Source organism: Amphiura filiformis, chromosome 4 (genome assembly GCF_039555335.1).
Source record: "Amphiura filiformis chromosome 4, Afil_fr2py, whole genome shotgun sequence".
NCBI classification, from domain to species: Eukaryota; Metazoa; Echinodermata; class Ophiuroidea; order Amphilepidida; family Amphiuridae; genus Amphiura; species Amphiura filiformis.
In genome coordinates, this window is record NC_092631.1 from 52,207,887 (window position 1) to 52,227,012 (window position 19,126).

Genomic DNA, 19,126 nt, shown 5'->3' on the forward strand with positions numbered 1-19,126 from the left:
TTTTTTTTCATATATATTTTCTTTTATTATCTTATAAAAGCGGTTTCTGACAACTTTGTGTTTTGATGTGAGGGTCACATTTATGTGTGCAATTACATGTATTATTCATATTTTACTCATTAGTTTTTTTTTCGTAATGAATTTGTCAGATCTGCTGATAAAAATGACAAAGGGTTATATAAACCACCAAGATAACAAAAGAAGAATTAATTAAATGTTAATGTTTGATGTTAAATCATCTGAGATATTTCATAATTCTCATGGTAACTTTCTTTTGTATGTTAAATTTTCATTGATTCTAGTAAATGTTGCTTAAAGAACAAAATATATTATATATTCATATTTACCTGGATAAACATTTATACACAGGAATTTCAGTGTTTTGGCTCAACTCCTATTTATTATTTGTTGTTAACTTGTCACATATTTGGTAAATGTGCACACATAAATACATGCACATGAGTAAACTGATAAATTTTGATACGTAATTGGTCGCATGTCATGAATTGGTCATCTTTTGTGTAACATGATGTAAAATGAGTAAAATATCACCAATTTTGATTCAATTCAACACAACTTTTAATGAATACATTTTAGACCATTATAAGTATATATTTCTGGAAAGCTTATATTACAAGGATGCCAAATCAACAAAGTATAACATCATAATACAGGGTGGGTAAGAAATATACAGGGTGGGACAACAACAAAATTAACATTTTTCTTGTCATGGCGAACCCCAAATTTTCCTTTTCTGAAAGCTATGTAGCTCAAAATAAATATGGATTCAGAAAGACATTGCATGGGTCCTTCAAACAAATTAGGAAGAAAAAGTTTGGTATCCCTTGCGTTAAACATAAAGGGTGGTCAAAAATTGTAAAATAATTTGTCAATTTTCATGACATTTATCAATCAAAACTTTTTTCTTCCATTTCTGGCACTAAAACTAATAGCATAATTGAATTCCTCATCAAATTTCCATAAAAATAGGTGTACTTTTGAATAAGCAGGGTGACTCGGGCAAGAGATAGTCCATTTAGAAATGTCGGAGCATAATATGCACATTTTGCACAGTAAAATATAGGGAAAACTGTCTTAATTAGCATTTAATTAGGTAATTAATTAGTTACATCTTTTGTTACAGTTGATCTACTATGAAGTAGATCTACAATCCAGGATGATATATGTGCAATTTGAGGTCCATGCTAGTTGTACTTTTTAAGATACAAATGTTTGAAGTTTGTCATATTTTCAGGATTTTGTGTACAATCCTATGGGGCTCCCCCGACCCGGCTCCCCCGACCCGGCTCCCCGACCCGGCTGCTCCATTGACACATCTTTACATATTGAGGTATAAATCTCAAAGTTGTTGTCCAATTGACTTGGGAGTTTTTGTATTTGAAAAAGAACATAATTATCTACAAAATGACACCAAACTGTCTACAATAGGTATTTTACTTTTAGAATAAACCTGACTTGAAGTGTGACAAAAGCGTTTTCATGTTACGGCTGCTCCATTTTTGGGTGACCTATTTGTGACATGCGACCAATTGTGAACATGAGTTGATATTAGATTAATTTTGTTATTTTGTGGCAATTGATGAAATGAAATGTGCACCTGATACAGGTGTACAGGTGATATAAGTATGTATGTTACTAGTATATGCAAGGGTGTGCATAGCAGTGGCAGTGTGTCAAGGGGGGGGTGTGGGGTTACTAGTGATAGTGCAGATTACAGAATATTCATAAAATAATACAAGAGTCAGTCAAGAAGTTAACAGAACAAGATATGAGACTTCGTCACAGGTGCATGATGTTAGTATCATTTGAATGGTTGGTTTTTCGTCATGTTGTACTGGCAAGTAGCAACATTAATTCCATGTTCCTTGCGTTAGAAATCTTGCGGAGGAAGCTTACCCCATATGACTGAGAATGTCTTTGTTCATAACCAATTTTCACTTGCAAATTTACTATACACTGTTAAAAACACTGTTCAAAAGTTTAAACAACCCTATTTAATAGGTGAACTGAAAATTAAATAATCCAACTGTTTGTTTAAAATTCTTAAACAACTTGTTTAAAATTATGTTAAGGAACTGGTTGGTCATTTGTTGAAACATATAAGCAGTATTTTAACAGTGTATTGGTGATGTTAACAGTATGTCTGCATCAGTATCAATCATCTTTAATCGTCGGCCTAATGGTATAGGCTATTTGTCGATGCTCATCCTTTTTATCAGAGTTTAGCAATAAAAATACTTCTGATTTATAATGAGGAGCATTTTGCCATGACTTGTATCATGGGTACCACAGTAACTTCAGAGCTGTTCAAAAATGTTCTTGGTGCGCAACATGTAGGACTGTACGTGTAGGCTTACTCTGACAGGATTCAGTGCCAATAGGCTATTCCATTTAAAATCCACACTACCCCTGTAGAAGATTTAGCTTACATCTTCCACAGAGGGAGTATGTGTTTTGAATAGAATAGCCAATTGGGTAGCTTCCATTTGAAACACCCACTCCAGTTGTGGAAGATAAAGGTGAAGCCATAATACAGAGGGAGAATGAGTTTCAAAATGATTAACCCTCACCAATTGCATTTGAAAAACATACTCCCCCCTATGGTATATATTTCCAAAATCTTCCACAGGGGTTGTGTGGATTTCAACTGGAATAGCCTACTGTAAAGTCCAAGAAATCAATATTGCCAGCTACACCATCGGCCAAAATGATACCAAAATTATTCAAATTTTGGCACCTTGTTTTTTTTTTTAAAAGTTGTTGACTGTCTCTTGCACCTGTTTTCAGGAATCCATTCTAACGAAAAATGGTTATATTTGAAAATGGATCAATAATGCACCCATCATTATGTCAGATTTCAATTAAAGCACCATATCGGCATATTTATAAATGAGTCGCACTATATTTTGCACCCCTCTTATAAAGAAATTATTTTTGTATCATATATGTTGTAAAATATAATCATGACAATTTGTAATTAAGTGGTATATGTCTTTGTAGGTGATGTGCAGTTGTTGAGAATTTGATATTCTCCTTGGGAAGTTTTCTGGTTTAATCTAGAAACAGAAAGAATATTCTGGCTGACTGTTAAGTGTGTCATGTCAATTATTGGCATCATAGAGCTCATGCAATAAGTGCTATGTTGCCTAGATGAACACACATTTGAATGGTACATGGTTCAAGACAAAGTGTATGTAGAGGGTATGGACCCTCAGTGCCAGAGGTGACAAACCACCAGAGTGCATATCATAGGATAAGTGCCAGAAGGTCATATATGCAATAGCTGCCCTATAGACATTTGAAAATTCCTGCATTCTATATTGTACACAATCTCAAAATGCAACATCTGGCAGCTATTACAGATAGGGTTTTCTTGCCCTAAATGCCCGATACTGTATACTGGTAAGTTGTCTAGCCTCAATTATATGCAAGAGCGATGGGCTATCCAGCTTGTGAATACAGGCATGAAGGGTTACGTACCTGTTACCAAAGACTAATGAGGTAACTTGGAATGGGAAGATGTCATGTTAGTATTGAAACTAAGGTTGTTTGAAATGGTAAGCTTGACAGAAAATGATCATTTTTGATGAACAAGGAGAGCTAATGAAGTCGTATTAGCTTATCCTAGATTTACAACCAATATTTTGTTCATCATATGACTAGTTACCCCCTCCTTCAAAAAACTTGTGTGTGCCCTTGATGAGTACATTTTTCTAGTCAAAATGATCAATTTTTGTTGAAATACGTCAACTAGATACATACCGGTACTGCAGTTAGGGCTATGTCTACAATATGATAGGCATAATGCCATGTAGTATTGTGTTTGTTTCATTGTTCAGTACAGAACCGTGGTGATCGAGTTCAATTGAAATTCTCAAACAAAGTGAGTTATAAACAACTGTAGATCAGTTACAATAACAAGAAGAAAGCATGGATGGATCTTAAACAGTAATAATGTTATATAAATATCATGTTTGAACTTCAATATTGAATATAATAAAGCAAATTTTGCATTAAATAGTAGATTTTGTTTTTTATGTGTGTATTTTCCTTGGTGTATTTTTGTAGTTCACAGTCCAACCTCCCTTATCAGGATCTCTTGTATACTGAGTGATTATAATGATTTATAATGATTTATTATGATTTTATTCTGATATCCAGCTAAGTGACCTTCAAAGGAATACATGTTTTTCAATGGCATGACACCTCATTTTCATGTTCTAAAGCATTGGAAGGATGTGTCTTTAATGAGTTGAAAATATATCATATAAACAAGATACCGTCTTAAATTTTAATAATATTCTTTCACAGCAATTCTGTACCTAAATTAACTACGAATGCCCAAAGGATGGGATAATATACAATTTACAAATCAACTCCCAAGTTTTTCAGACAATTTGTTATTGGTGCGGCTGGATGGTGCAACGGAGGACATCGGATATAGCTGTTTAGGATGCGTTTAGATGCAAATTCAAAGTGTGATAACTTGTAAACCAAAGTGACGGTGTTGATTTTATTTTGGATTTGTGATGTGTGGGAGAATAGGTTTTAAAATATGAAACCTTTTTCTGAAAAGGTACTTGTATATAATAATAACAATTTAGCAAAACGCCTAACGTATTTCAAAAGTGTTACAGCTGTACCGTTTAGCTAAACGACATGTTCAGATATCAAACATCAAGCTAAACACCACTGTTTAGTTTGTCTTTAGGTTATATACAGGTATATCTAAACATATAGGCCTATAAAATAAACACAAGCTAAACATGGTGTTTTGACTGATGGGGTATAGTGTTTAGCATGCTTTTAGATACTAATTCAAAAGTGCGATAACTTGGAAATCAAAGGGACGGTGTTGATTTTATTTTGGATTTGTGATGTTTAGGGGTAGGGGTTTCCAAAAATACCTATTCGTGAAAATATGGAAAACAATATTTTCAGTTATTCCTAAACACCTTTATGTGTTTAAAAAGTGTGTACATATTTAAAAAATGTTACAGCTGGACATTTAGAACCTAAGCACATTAGATTTACATTGAAGATATCAAGGAATCTAAATATAAATACAGATTTGGGGTAAATGATGACAGAAGTGGTCCGATATTAACACATAAACACGTTAAAATTTGTTAAATTGTGTTCAACGTTAACACGCATATAGATTAATGAACATTTTCATGTGTTCAAATGTTAATAAAAGCGTTCAAATGTTTAAAAGAGTGCCAAAATATTAACACAAGTGTTATGCATGTGTGGTAGTGTTTATTATCCATTACTCTAAAACGCTAATATAAATGAACACTTGGAATTTGCAGTGTGCTAAATGTAACTTCTAAACGCTATCTTCAGTAGATAGCGAAAATAACATATATAGCTCATATAGATTCCTGTCATCTGATTGATTGAAAGTGCAGTCATTGGATTAACTACGGTGTGCCCTCAAATTGAACTATGGACATAGCATGGTTTTGATACCACCTTGGGTCTATAATCTTAACCATACCCCTCATATATAGCAGTCAATATTTGTATACTATATGCCAAAAGACTTTCTTGAAAATACTGAATGCTATTTGATTTGATTTTTTTTATTTGATTTGTTCGGGTTTTTGACAACCCTGGATAACCCAAAAAAGCCTCTATTGAAGCTTATTTCCATTGGGGTCCATTTGAACACCGGGATGGGTTGGGAACAGTCAGGGGTTAACACCCTACTCTTTTCGAAACTGGCTGCGAGATACATGTACAGGTATGGCTCTCTGCACACAGGACCGACGGCTTAACGTCTCCTCCGAAGGACGGAGTACTTTCATGGCCCATTACCCAATTCTAAATGAACCATGGGGAGAGCGGAAGTCTGAATTTAATCTTCAGAGGTTGCCAATTAATTTCAGACTTTTTTTCCCAAGTCAACTCGGGACCTCATGCACTAAAGGCAAGTACCCTAACCATTGCGCCACGCTAAATGTATGAATTACTTTCTGTATTTTATAGGCTGTCAACTAAAAGTTGGGTTTCTCAACTTTATGGGCCATGTCAACCTTTTTGAACACCAAGATCCAGAGATTTGTCCATTTTCAAATATTAACGCCATATTATAACATTTGCTGATGAGGATGCCCTCAATTTTTTTTCAAAATTCTGTTTTTTACACGAATGTACTTTAGTAAACTAACATACCCTGCAAAAATCAAGACTTTAGGTGCTGTAGTTTTGTCGAAATTTGAGATTTTGAATAAACCGCAGGAACCGCCGTTTTATTATTACGATGGAAATATTTCGTGGGGCGTACACGATGTGCATAACACAGTACGTACATGGCGTGCGGGTATCAAAAGATCCGACACAAATGAGTGGCTCGCATTTGCGACATATAAGCGCTGGTATAAATATCGATTTTCTTTGTATTGCCTTGTCTATTTGGGTCCAAATTAAAAGAGGACATATCTAACAGTGAATACTGACATTTTATACCCAAAAAATACAATTCTATTTCTTATGGAAATGTTATAATATGGCTTTAAGAGTACTGAGGCTTTTTCAACTTTTGGGGCCTCGTCGATCTTTTTCAGTCCCAAAATTTGGCTTTTTCAAACTTTCAAATTTTTCAACTATTCAAAGTGGGCCTCGTCGAGCTTTTTCAACACCAAAATTCGCCTTTTTTTTAACTTTTCTGTATTTTAGGCCTATAGACCCTCCGTGATGTAAATACTAACTTGAGCGAAAAAGAAACAAAACATCAAAATATACCATAATACTTATTTTATTAGGTCCACAATGCCATCTTCAGTAGATAGCGAAAAAGCATGAAACGTCAACCCCACCCCTTCAATGGCTGGTCTAGCCGCTGTGCCGCCCCTGCGTCTCCCCTAAATTTTAATGTTTTCGCTGCCGCCATGGATAAGTGGATCCAAGCCAGTCTACGCCAACACCTTCGTTTTTGTCCTCCTTATTCCACAAATAGTTGTGGCAAACTAGTGCTCCGTCCCCTGCTCCATCTTCCCTAACTATTGAGATATACACGTTAGCGGTAGTTAGGTTGAATTTAAGGAGCTCGTGTGGCCCGATTTCGGTAAAACCAGGAAACACTTTCTGCCATTCTCCTTCCCATTTCAGCGAATATTCTTGCGACATTGTCACAGTTTCTGGAATGTTCACACCTGTTTTGCTAGAGGCTCCATACTTGGTGATGCTAAATCGTTCTTCATCAACTCTGGCATAAATGGGTTTTCCAGTATTATTACATACATGGGGTTTTAATGCGCTGTTTCCCATTTTATACGTGATCCTTATCTGTAATAAATATATGATTTAATAATAATAATGAATATGCATATACATAGAATATAAGCTAATATATATGTAATCCAGGCTGACCAGGCACAAAAATAAACTGCCATAGGCCTGTACTACCCCCCATTACAGAGAAATATAGCACTAATATTTTGGGATTAAAAAAATAATTATCAAGTTCTGCCAAATGAAACATATCTCAATCCTAATCATTCATTTAGCACTTTAGAACTTTGGGGTGTGGGGGGTCTTGAGGGGAATCTGATTTTTTACTTGAATATGAAGGGGTGCTGTTAAGTTTTAAATGTAGGAAAAGGGGAAAATAAGGGGAATCCGACAATTTTGAGCGGACACGAGGGGGAACGCGAAACTGTTTGTAGATGTTATGTCAAAACTCCCATCCCTCCGGTCCCCTGGCGTAAATATTGAGCGGTTCCCAATGGCCTTTTTCAGGCTATGTACTGAGTGGGCCCCTTTTTCGAAAATAGGCATATGCGTTAACCGAGATGCTCCTATACTTTTCAGGGATGGTATAGGCCCATAACGGTCACAAGTATGGAAATCCCCCTCCCCAGTTATCTGTGCTGTGACTGCTGTCTGCACTTTTATATCTCACGGCTGCTGATACCGTTGTTATCTACAGTAGATAGCATTTATCGTTTAATTGCGATGTGCTGTTATTGCTTATTATTTACCTTTCCAAACTTCTGCACCTTCAAGTTATGGAGTCATTGCAGATACCATAATATAACACACGGACGACAATTCAGTGTGCAATGTAGTTTGATGTACTTTCGTCCCTTTCGACAGCTTTCTGCTCCAAAATAAACTTCAGTTTGTAGTATGGCTGTGTATAGTAATAATACAGGCATTAATTGTTCAATAGTGTTAGCGTATATGTCAGTATGTTATAGTTATATGCACAACTAGTACATGTATTCAAGTTCAACAACAATGCTTACTGAGTCGTCGTATATGATTTCTTTCAAGGTTGGCACGATATACACAAAGGAAGGCACCTGGTGGAAGTCATGGTCATGGACGCATATTAAAGCCCAATTCATATCAATGATCCCAGTCATGCCAGTGAAAGTGTAACAAAATTAAAATTGTGTATAAATTGCTTATTTGTACTTTATAAATAAATACTATCTTGAGTAGATAGCGAAAACAAAACAAAACATCAAAATTTTCAAAAACTTTCCTAGCACGCGTTCTCCTAAGTGTGTGAAATATTTTCTGTACTGTCAATAGGCCCGCGATGTTATCTTCAGTATAGAGCGAAAAACCATGATGCCGAACACTCGTGTAGTATGTGAGTTCCGAGAAATGATGCAGGCCGTAGGTGGGCTTTGCGCGCGTGTGTTCACAGAAGATGATACATGTCGCAACGGGCCTATAATGATTGACCAATCGCGCCCTAGATAACAAACAAACATGAATACAAAAAAATCAAAACAAAAAAACATCAAAATAAACTTTCCTAATATGCGGTCTTCTAAATGGGTGAAATGTTTTCTGCATTGTTTTATTAGGCCCGCAATGTTATCTTCAGTAGATAGCGAAAAACCATGATGCCAAAACACTTTCCGAACACGCATAGCTCTTTGCGAGTTCCAAAAAAATGATGTAGGCCGTAAGTGGACTGTGCGAGCGTGTGTTCACAGAAGATGATGCATGTCGCAACGGGCCTATAATGATTGACCAATCGCACCGCAAATACTAGATAACAAACAAACATGGAGTATTAAAGCTATACTAAATGACCTTCCTAACTCGTCTCATGCTAAATCTGTGATTTTTTTGTACTATTACATTAGGTCCCAAATGCTATCATCAGTATAGAGAACAAAATCTTTTCAACCTTTTTCAATTTCTGTGTATTTTATAAATAGATACTATCTTGAGTAGAGAGCGAAAAAATAACACATCAATATAAACTCTCCTCACACGCGTTGTTCTAAATGAGTGAAATATGTTCTGTATTGTTTTATTAGGCCCGCAATGTTATCTTCAGTAGATAGCGAAAAACCATGATGCCAAAACACTTTCCGAACACACGTATAGCTGTTTGCGAGTTCCGAGAAAATGATGCAGGCCGTAAGTGATGGGCTATGCGCGCATGTGTTAAAAAAAATCAAAACAAAAAAACATCAAAATAAACTTTCCTATAATTATATTAAGAAATGTTAAAATGACGAAGCTGACCAAAATTGCAATCTTCAGAGGATAGCAAGCAAAAAAAAATATTACGGCATGTCTCACCACATTTTCTTTTAGTATAAAAATCGGCACTAGGCCGAACGCAAAGCTATAAAGAAATGTTAAAATGACGAAGCTGATCAAAATTGCTATCTTCAGAAGATAGCAAGCAAAATAAAATTAAAAACAAAATATTATTAAAAAAAAAAAAAACACATTGCCTAGCACGAGTTGTAGATGATGATTCAGTACGGCGCGAAAAGGCAAAACTGCATTGAACGGGGTTGCGCGCTCAGAGAAAAATCGGCATTAGGCCGACTGCAGAGCTATAAAGAAATGTAAAAATGACGAAGCTGACCAAAATTTAAAACGGCACTTACAAAGCAGAGATTATCATCTGCCTGTTTCTCTATTTTTACCTCTTTCTTTTTCCCCCTTTTTTTTAATAGCGCAGCATATAGGCCGAATGCCGATTTTTTAATTCGGGCAAAGTAACCGTGCGAGTTTTAGGATTTTTTTCGCTATATCTACTGAAGATAGATCAAAATTAATTAAGACACCCTACAAATAGCACAGCTGCATACGGAAACCCACGTACAAATGTCAGCCGGCCGAAAATTTAACTGAAAATGAGAATGCAAAAAATTAACCACATTGCTTTTAAAAACAGAAAAAGATGAAGAGGACCTAACACTAAGGGGAAGCTGATTCCAAATTGGCACAATGCGGTTAAAAAACTGGACTTAAAAGCTTCCGTTTTGCAGAAGGGGATCCTAAGGCGCAAGGTGTCACATGTTGATCTTGTGTTGGGACGGTCTTGCCCAATCTCTGACTTGTAAAACTTGACATACTTGTAGACATCCAGATCGTAATTGTCAGACAAGGACTTGTAAAATAAACAAATATCAAGTTGCTCTCTACGAAGCGTGAGGGGTAACATACCCAGATGGCACAACCGCTCCCGATTATCCAGATCAGGATAGTGCATGATGAACTTGGTAGCTCGCCTTTGAACACTTTCGAGACACTGAATATTGTGTCTGGATGTACCACTCCAAAGGCAGCTACCAAATTCAAGATCACTCCTGATCAATGAATTATCAGGGCTTTGGTGATTTTTTCAGGTGCCTTAAAACCAACTGTGCGCATATGATGAGACCCATTTTTTTTATTGCACTTTTTTACCAATCTGTTAATATGGTCGTTCCAATCAAGTTTGGATGTGACATCAACACCAAGGTCTCTGACAGATTTGTGTTATTCATAAAATAATCAAAATTCACTAACAAACGTTTCCTTGAAACAGTAATGACAATGACTTGGCATTTTGAGGGATGAAAATTTAATTCCCAAGTATTACTCCATTGAACAAGATGATGAAGATCTTCCTGAAGCAATTTGCAATCATTGACATTTTTTACATTAATGTAACATTTTGCGTCATCCGCAAAGAGTGCAACTTTTGCATGGTGGACAATGCTAGGCAGGTCGTTGATATATAAAACAAAAAATAAAGGGCCAAGGATGGACCCCTGTGGCACTCCAGAAATAACAGGCAGCCAGTCAGAATAAACCCCATCAACAACGACCCTCTGCCGTCTGCCAGTTAAGTAAGCCCTAAGCCAGTGCGAAAGATCTGAGTGGATACCAAATGAGCCAAGTTTATGAATAAGAAGCTCATGAGATACACTGTCAAAGGCTTTTGAAAAATCAAGATATATCATATCAACCTGCCCAGCATTGTCCAGGATGGAATTAACTTCATGGAAAACTTCAACTAACTGTGTAGTGGCTGAGCGTCCTTTCATGAACCCATGTTGGAGAGGGTAGATTTGGTTTTTAATAACAGGAAAAATCATATTAAAAATAGCACGCTCCATGATCTTGCCACATATACAAAGTAGTGAAACAGGCATGTAGTTGCTGGCAAGCTGCTTATCAGATTTCTTAAAAACAGGGACTACATTCGCGTCCAACCACTGGTTAGGTAATTTACCTTCAGTTAGAGAGACATTAAAAATATAGCACAAAGGAGCAGCAATTTGACAGCAACATTCTTTTAAAACCTTAGGTGAAATACCATCAGGGCCAAGGGCCTTATTTACATTGAGATTTTTGAGAATTTTAATGACATCATCCACCTGAATGATTTGATTACCAAGATTAGCATGTTGGAAATGAGAAATAGTGGGTAGTGATGAGAAACCTTTGGTTGGGTAAAAACAGAGAAGAAGTAATTATTGAAGAGGGTGGCTTTCTCTATAAGAAGTGGAAGCAGACATGTCATTGTAACTGATAAACTGGGGTAATGATGTCGTCCTAGTTTTAGATCGAAAAAAGGACCATTAACCGCTTCGGGTTATCAGAAAGCGTCGAACCAAACCCGGCAATATATTCATCATATTTGAATGAAATCAAATTTTTCAAGCGGTTCCTTAGTTTGCGAAACTTAGCCCAATGGTTTACCGAGTCACTCTTTTTTGCCCGCTTCCATGCTGTATACTTCTTCTTCTGCAAATGCCGACCTCTGAATCTATCATACTGCAGTTACTGTCCGTTTTCCTATACACAATACACAGTGCTCTCACCATTGACGCGTGACCCCTACAAATGATCTACGTTGGAAGAATGGGCACTTGCCTAGTTAACATCACTGTGTGAAAAATAACCAGCCAATATGTTAGCTATTCTCCAAACTTCTAGCAAATATATTTCTCTAACATGACCTAAAATTACAGCTAGGTTAGATGTTCAGAAATAGTCGCACTTTTGTAAAATATGAGTGAGGGCAAGGCATAGCTAGCCAACTCCCCGTGTTAATTGAATGGAGATTTGACCGAAAATATTGGTATCGGACCGCTCACTTCTGAAGGATGCCACAAAAAACGGTACAAGCTACATTTTAACTATTCTCTGGCAATCATCATGATGAGTTTCTTATATAGTATGCCGAAATTGGGTACTGTAGGTGATTGACAAATGGTCGCACTTTTCTGATAAATAAGTGACAGTGAACATGAAATATCAGCGCCCATAAACCCAAGTTAGTAGCTAGTTAGTGGAGGCCGTCACAGGACTGATTATTGATTATTGAAGTGCCTTATTAATAGATACGCACGATTTAGGGCAAGAAAAAACAAACCGGGACACTTTTGGAGACATCATCATCATCATCATCATCATCATCATCATCATCATCATCATCATCATCATCATCATCGACATCATCATCATCATCACTTTCTACATTTTTTCTAAACAACATAGTCCCTACCGTTTTAATAAGATTTTTTCTTGAAATGCATGTAACTATAATTATTGTTTAGAGCGTGATGAAATAAAACATCACGATTTTCATCACAAAACAAATATAATGCATAAGAAATCGTTTGTTTTAGAGCGTGATGATGAAATAAAACATCACGATTTTCATCCCGAAACAAAGTAATACATAAGAAATCAATTTTTCGTGAGTGATGAAATAAAACATCAAAATTGTCATCACGAAACAAAGTAATACATGAGAAATCGTTTGTTTTAAAGCGTGATGAAATAAAACATCACAATTTTCATCACAAAACAAAGTAATAGGCCTACAAAAGAAATACATTTTTCAAGAGTGATTGAATAAAACATCACGATTTTCATCACGGAACAAAGTAATACATAAGACATCGTTTGTTTGATTGCAATCAACCGCGACAGTTCGTCTCACACACATAACAATGCACTGCGATCAAATAGGTTGATGACAACATTTGATTGAATGGACTGCACTGCGCCATGATTACGTGCACCGGTTCAAATCCTTTGTTTGGAGCCAATCAATAATTTCACGTACAGCCTCTATACTATGCAAATTAGAGTTTACACACGCTGCAGCTGGGGTAATCGACCGAAGCTTGTTGCCGTAAGTGATCGAATGCATGAGCTTATTTGCTTTACTGAATCGATTTACTGGATTAATTTCCTGTTAACTGGGTTTAATGCCACAAAGGTCGAATCGCCTTTGCCATGGACCATGACTGCATCATGTCCAACCAGGTGTTGAACTGTCTCTAATTTTAATCTTGGGTATATTCCTGTCAAGGATAGAAACAAAGATGTTAGTGAATGAAATCCAAGCATCATTTACATCAAGCATTATATACACAAGAAAAATCAGCACAACTCAGCTCAGTTCTAATTTGACTAAAGTTGGCTTTTTTTAAAATTATAAACATGTCTAAGAACTTGTTTGATACGTTCAACCTTGGTAGCAATACAGAATTGTAAAAGTTTGTGATCTGTTTGAAAAATTTACTAAGTTTATCACGCCTATAGTCCCAAACTTTGCATACTGAAAAATTCTAGAAAATCGGTACAATAGTAACAATTTTAGTGTTGAAAATCGTGTTTTACTAGAACTTGTGAATGTGATCTCTACAAATTTGAAAAGAAAATGCGAACATTTGAATGATATTTACGATTATGTGTGCATGAACAAACGAGGTCAGAACGCGGTTAGCAGTCGGATGTAAACACGGGAAAATGTGACCTATATTATATAGCACTAAATTTCTCAAAAATTAGTCGGACCTAAAATGTGTAGTCATTTTCAGAAATGCTATGCAGAATTTTGTACTAGTTAAGATGATATCAAATATATATTTCAAAGTTGGACGTAACTCGATTTATGGCCAAAATGCGACCCCTATTTAGCACGTGAAGTCTCTGGAAAGCTTTTTTGTGGTATGTACCCTTTATCTCGTTCAGCAGACAAAAACGACAACCAACGGGCATTTAAATTTGAGCTATCTGCAGTTGATAGCAAAATCACACGAATCCGACAAACACCAAAATGACATAAAACAGATAGGGAGATGTAAAAGCTTTATTTCAATGTTTCTTTCAGCGTCATACGGTATTCGGTTCTTGAGATATTTCAATTTTAATATTACCCATGTAAATCAATGCAGGAGCTCTATAGACACCGGCACCAGAATCGAGCAAATTACGGCATGTCTCACCACATTTTCTTTTAGTATAAAAATCGGCACTAGGCCGAATGCAAAGCTATAAAGAAATGTTAAAATGACGAAGCTGATCAAAATTGCTATCTTCAGAAGATAGCAAGCAAAATAAAATTTAAAAAAAAAATAATAAAAAAACCCCACATTGCCTAGCACAAGTTGTAGATGATGATTCAGTACGGCGCGAAACGGCAAAACTGCATTGAACGGGGTTGCGCGCTCAGAGAAAAATCGGCATTAGGCCGACTGCAGAGCTATAACGAAATGTAAAAATGACGAAGCTGACCAAAATTTAAAACAGCACTTATAAAGCAGAGATTACCATCTGCCTGTTTCTCTATTTTTACCTCTTTCTTTTTTTCCCCCTTTTTTTAATAGCGCGGCATATAGGCCGAATGCCGATTTTTTAAAATTCGGGCAAAGTAACCGTGCGCGTTTTAGGATTTTTCGCTATATCTACTGAAGATAGCATTTAGAGTCTCGTCCCGATTCATTGCATCTTTCTAGTCTAGAAGTAATGTTTCACATTATTTTCTCTAAATTTTTACTTCACCATGTAGCGGCGAGTTTTTTCTTTCTAATACATCAGTCCCGATCAGAAAGTTTAAAGCGATATTACAGACTCATCAATTTCCGCATCTGCCTGTTTCTCTATTTTTACCTCCCCCCCTTTTTTTAAATTTTTTGTACAGTAGCGCGGCATATAGGCCGAATGCCGATTTTTTTTTATTCACGCAGAGTAACCGTGCGCGTTTTAGGAATTTTTTCGCTATATCTACTGAAGATAGGCCTAGCACTTAGAATCTCATATAGTCCCAAATTAATAGTCCCAAATTAAACCAAAACAAAATGTCGCAACATTTGAAATTTTAATTTGATTCTCAGTAGATATAGCACCAGTAGGCCTAATTCGATTCGATAATATATATCTCGCAGATTAATCTCTGCTATAATTTCGTTATAGCTCTGCAGTCGGCCTAATGCCGATTTTTCTCTGAGCGCGCAACCCCGTTCAACACGAAAACCTCGCGTGGTTGTGTTTAGAACCCTGTATGTTCGCAGCCAGGATGATGACTGGGGAATGTGGGGTGATGAAGAATGAAATATATAAATATGGAAATATAAAGAGGAAGGAAACACATGCATTATATTAATTATGTTTTGTATATTATAAATTGGTAAATTATGATCACCCTGTTTATTAGGTAATTCATTGTCAGGGTCTTTAAGTAAATAAAGAAAACTTTAATGAAAATTGAGATGAATTATAAACAATGTTATGCTTTATTTTCTGAAAATAAAGGTTACACAGTGTATATTTGTTTAAGACTCATTACGAAACAAACAAAAAGTTTACCAACATTTTGAGTCTAATATGATTTAGTAGTGAGCTCCCGTAGTATAATGCTATATACTCTGTCACAGTTATTTTGTTATTTATTGATAATACATTTACAATAGATTTTCCATTGCATCATATAATAATATGGATCATCCCAAATACACGTATATATTGTATATAAGATAGAGCAACAGTGATATAATATAAACTAATATATAGTATAAGTTATACTCGTAAACATATCAATGTCAAAAAATTGTGGATAATACTTCTCCACCAATCTGAACATGCTGAACATATTTGTGTGCTTGGGATCGTCGTTGTTAAAGGATATCAGTGCAGTCTCTAACGCCTGAGGTGATTTAATGTTGCTAACAGTCCAGAAACTGAAGGCGTTTCTACTCGCTTTGGTGTATTGGCAACCATGGTAACATAATGTCTGCAGAATGCTTCAATGAAACATTTTCTGTAATATTCACATGTACATCCGTATACAAAACTACTCATACTGGAATTAATTAACAGTGAAATGCGTCCGATGATCAAGATCATATAATGTTGCCTACTGCTAAGGACGGGTTTTCCACCAAATATTCGGACTATGCTACCAATAGTGAAGGTAGTTGAATAAAAATCCCTTTAAGGGTAGACGAGGTATTGTTGGTCGAAGCAGCAAAAGAAAAATCGATTTTCATTATCTAACTCAATATATTATTGAAAAATAACACTTAGATGTTTTGCAAAAGTTTGCACAAACTTGCTTGATTTATTGTTGTTAATGAGTTATGTACGTTTTACAAAAGTGTTGTTTCAGCACTCTTGACAACATAACTCAAGAACCACAGGACCCATACAAAATTATATCTATGATATTTGAATTCTTCTACACACTCGTTATGAAATGATCAATGCAATTTTAGCCAAAGTTCACTCAAATTAGCAAGATGCTGTGAGCTACCAAATCACAACAGTTTAAAATAGTTGCTAACCTGAAAGGGAGAACTTGATCACAGATTACACATATTTAATAAAATTGCATCAGATAATATGGTTATAATAAAATATGGCTTTTATATAAGATAGAGCAACAGTGATATAATATACAGGGTGTCCCAAAAAAAAGAGGCCCCACATTGCGCCCTCTTTTTCTCCTATTTCTGAAACGTTGATCAAATATATTTTGGTATGTAAAGAAACCCTAAATCGTTAGCTTTAATAAACCAAAACAATTCTTTCAATCGGCTCACAATTTTTGAAGATATGCTCTCTTTAAGAAATGTACCCGTTTTTCACTCTGTCCACGGATGAGGTTTGGCTACATCAAAGATTTAAACGAAACACACGGTTAATGACATGGATAGATAATAGCATTAGTCTTGGGAAAGCATTCACTATAAGCGAGAATCACCAGCTAGCTTCAAACATCTTCGCAACCCAGTATTACTGCTGCATTCGCAAGTATCCGGCGCACAAGGCCTTAAGGATGGTACGCAACGCAATTAATGCAATGAGAACTAGGGCTGAAACCGGTATTCGTCACGGAGGCAACCAGGTAGAGGGCAGAGCAGCACAGTAAACTCACTTCAAAAGAACCAAAGACAAACTAAACAGCCCTTTTCAGGGCTACCTTTTATTACAAAAAGAGAAATGACTTATGTTGTCAATAAAAAGAAAGCAAGAAACAAGAAAAACATAAGTAATTGCAAGTATAGCAAAAGAAGTCCCATCCCACACCAATTTCGCCCAAATTAATGACACTTAACAAAATCCATAACCCATAAGCCCACCGGTAAAGCCCATTCCCTTAAATAAAGTTGTTATTTTATAAAGTTATCATCGAGGAATGTTTTATATTCATGCATGGTATATGCACTTTCCAATCTTTGAAGTAGCCAAACCTCCTCCGTGGACAGAGTGAAAAACGGATACATTTCTTTAAAAGGACATATCTTCAAAAGTTATGAGCCGATTGAAATAATTGTTTTGGTTTATTAAAGCTAACGATTAAAGGTTTCTTTACATACCAAAATATATTTGATCAACTTTTCAGAAATAGGAGAAAAAGAGGGCGCAATGTGGGGCCTCTTTTTTTTGGGACACCCTGTACACTAATATATAAGTTATACTCGTAAACATATAAATGTCAAACAATTGTGGATAACACTTCTCCACCAATCTGAACATATCTGTGTGCTTGGGATCGTCGTTGTTATGGCTATCAGCGCAGTCTCTAACGCTTGAGGTGATTTAATGTTGCTAACCGTCCAGAAACAGAAGGCGTTTCTACTCGCTTTGGTCTGTTGGTAACAGAACGTCTGCAGAATGCTTCAATGAAACATTTTCTGTAATGTTCACTTGTACATCCGTATACAAAACTATTCGTACTGGAATTGATTAACAGTGAAATGCGTCCAATGATCAAGATCATATAATGTTGCCTACTGCTAAGGACGGGTTTTCCATCAAATATTCGGACTATGCTACCAATAGTGAAACAACGTAAAGGTAGCTGAAAAGTGAAGAAAAGGATGCCAGCAATCACTAACATTCGTGCCACCTGATTTCGTACACGTGTTTCACGAGTCTTTGTAGAGCGAGTCCCCGTGGTTCCTGTGCGATTTTTAGGGTTAAGAGCAGTGATAATTCCACGGTACATGATGACATTTACGAGCATCGTCACAAAGCCGAAAGCTAGGAACACGTTCATAGAGACTAGATTTATGTCCGTATTACGAACAAGTGGCATGCAAATGCTCATCGTTTGGGGCAGGTTCTGGTAAAAGTCGCGCTGTGGCCACTTGATACAAAGTTCGGTTTGTTTGGCGTACCGGAGTGTTGAGAATGTAGCTGGAATAAGGGACAGCAACCATGTGACAGACAATACCTTGACAGTAGGCACTTTGGTTTTAAGCAGTCGATGGCGGATAGGAAAACAGACAGCAAGATAACGATCAAAAGTCACCAAAGTAATAATTAATATAGACGCGTAGTATGTAAGAAACGCCGGTCCATAAATTAAAACGCAAGTATATTTGAAACGAAACGGCAAGTTTTCTTTGATAGGCGAATTGAGGATACCAAAAGAATAGTAGATAATGTTCAGAAACAAAAACACAGTATCTGAAACAGTTAAGTTTGCCAGGTACATGTTGACTACATTCTGCATTCTCGGGACTCTTGCTAGCATGTATAAGAATCCAAAGTTATTGATGACACCAATGGTGAAAATTGATTAGATATGCTAATAATAATTGTC

The 19,126-nt window shown here is 36.2% G+C and overlaps 1 long non-coding RNA gene across 2 annotated transcripts; it reads right to left on the minus strand.

The window, feature by feature from the left end:
- Nucleotides 1–6,768: 6,768 nt before the first annotated feature.
- LOC140149867 (uncharacterized) lies at nucleotides 6,769–8,350 on the minus strand. 2 transcript variants are annotated; one of them, XR_011858756.1, is made up of 3 exons: nucleotides 8,277–8,350; nucleotides 8,010–8,161; nucleotides 6,769–7,314 (listed from the first exon to the last, which is right to left on the minus strand). It is a non-coding gene; the product is annotated as an uncharacterized lncRNA (long non-coding RNA). The 2 variants fall into 2 exon arrangements; XR_011858755.1 differs by lacking the exon at nucleotides 8,277–8,350 and having other exon boundaries at nucleotides 8,010–8,267.
- Nucleotides 8,351–19,126: the final 10,776 nt, after the last annotated feature.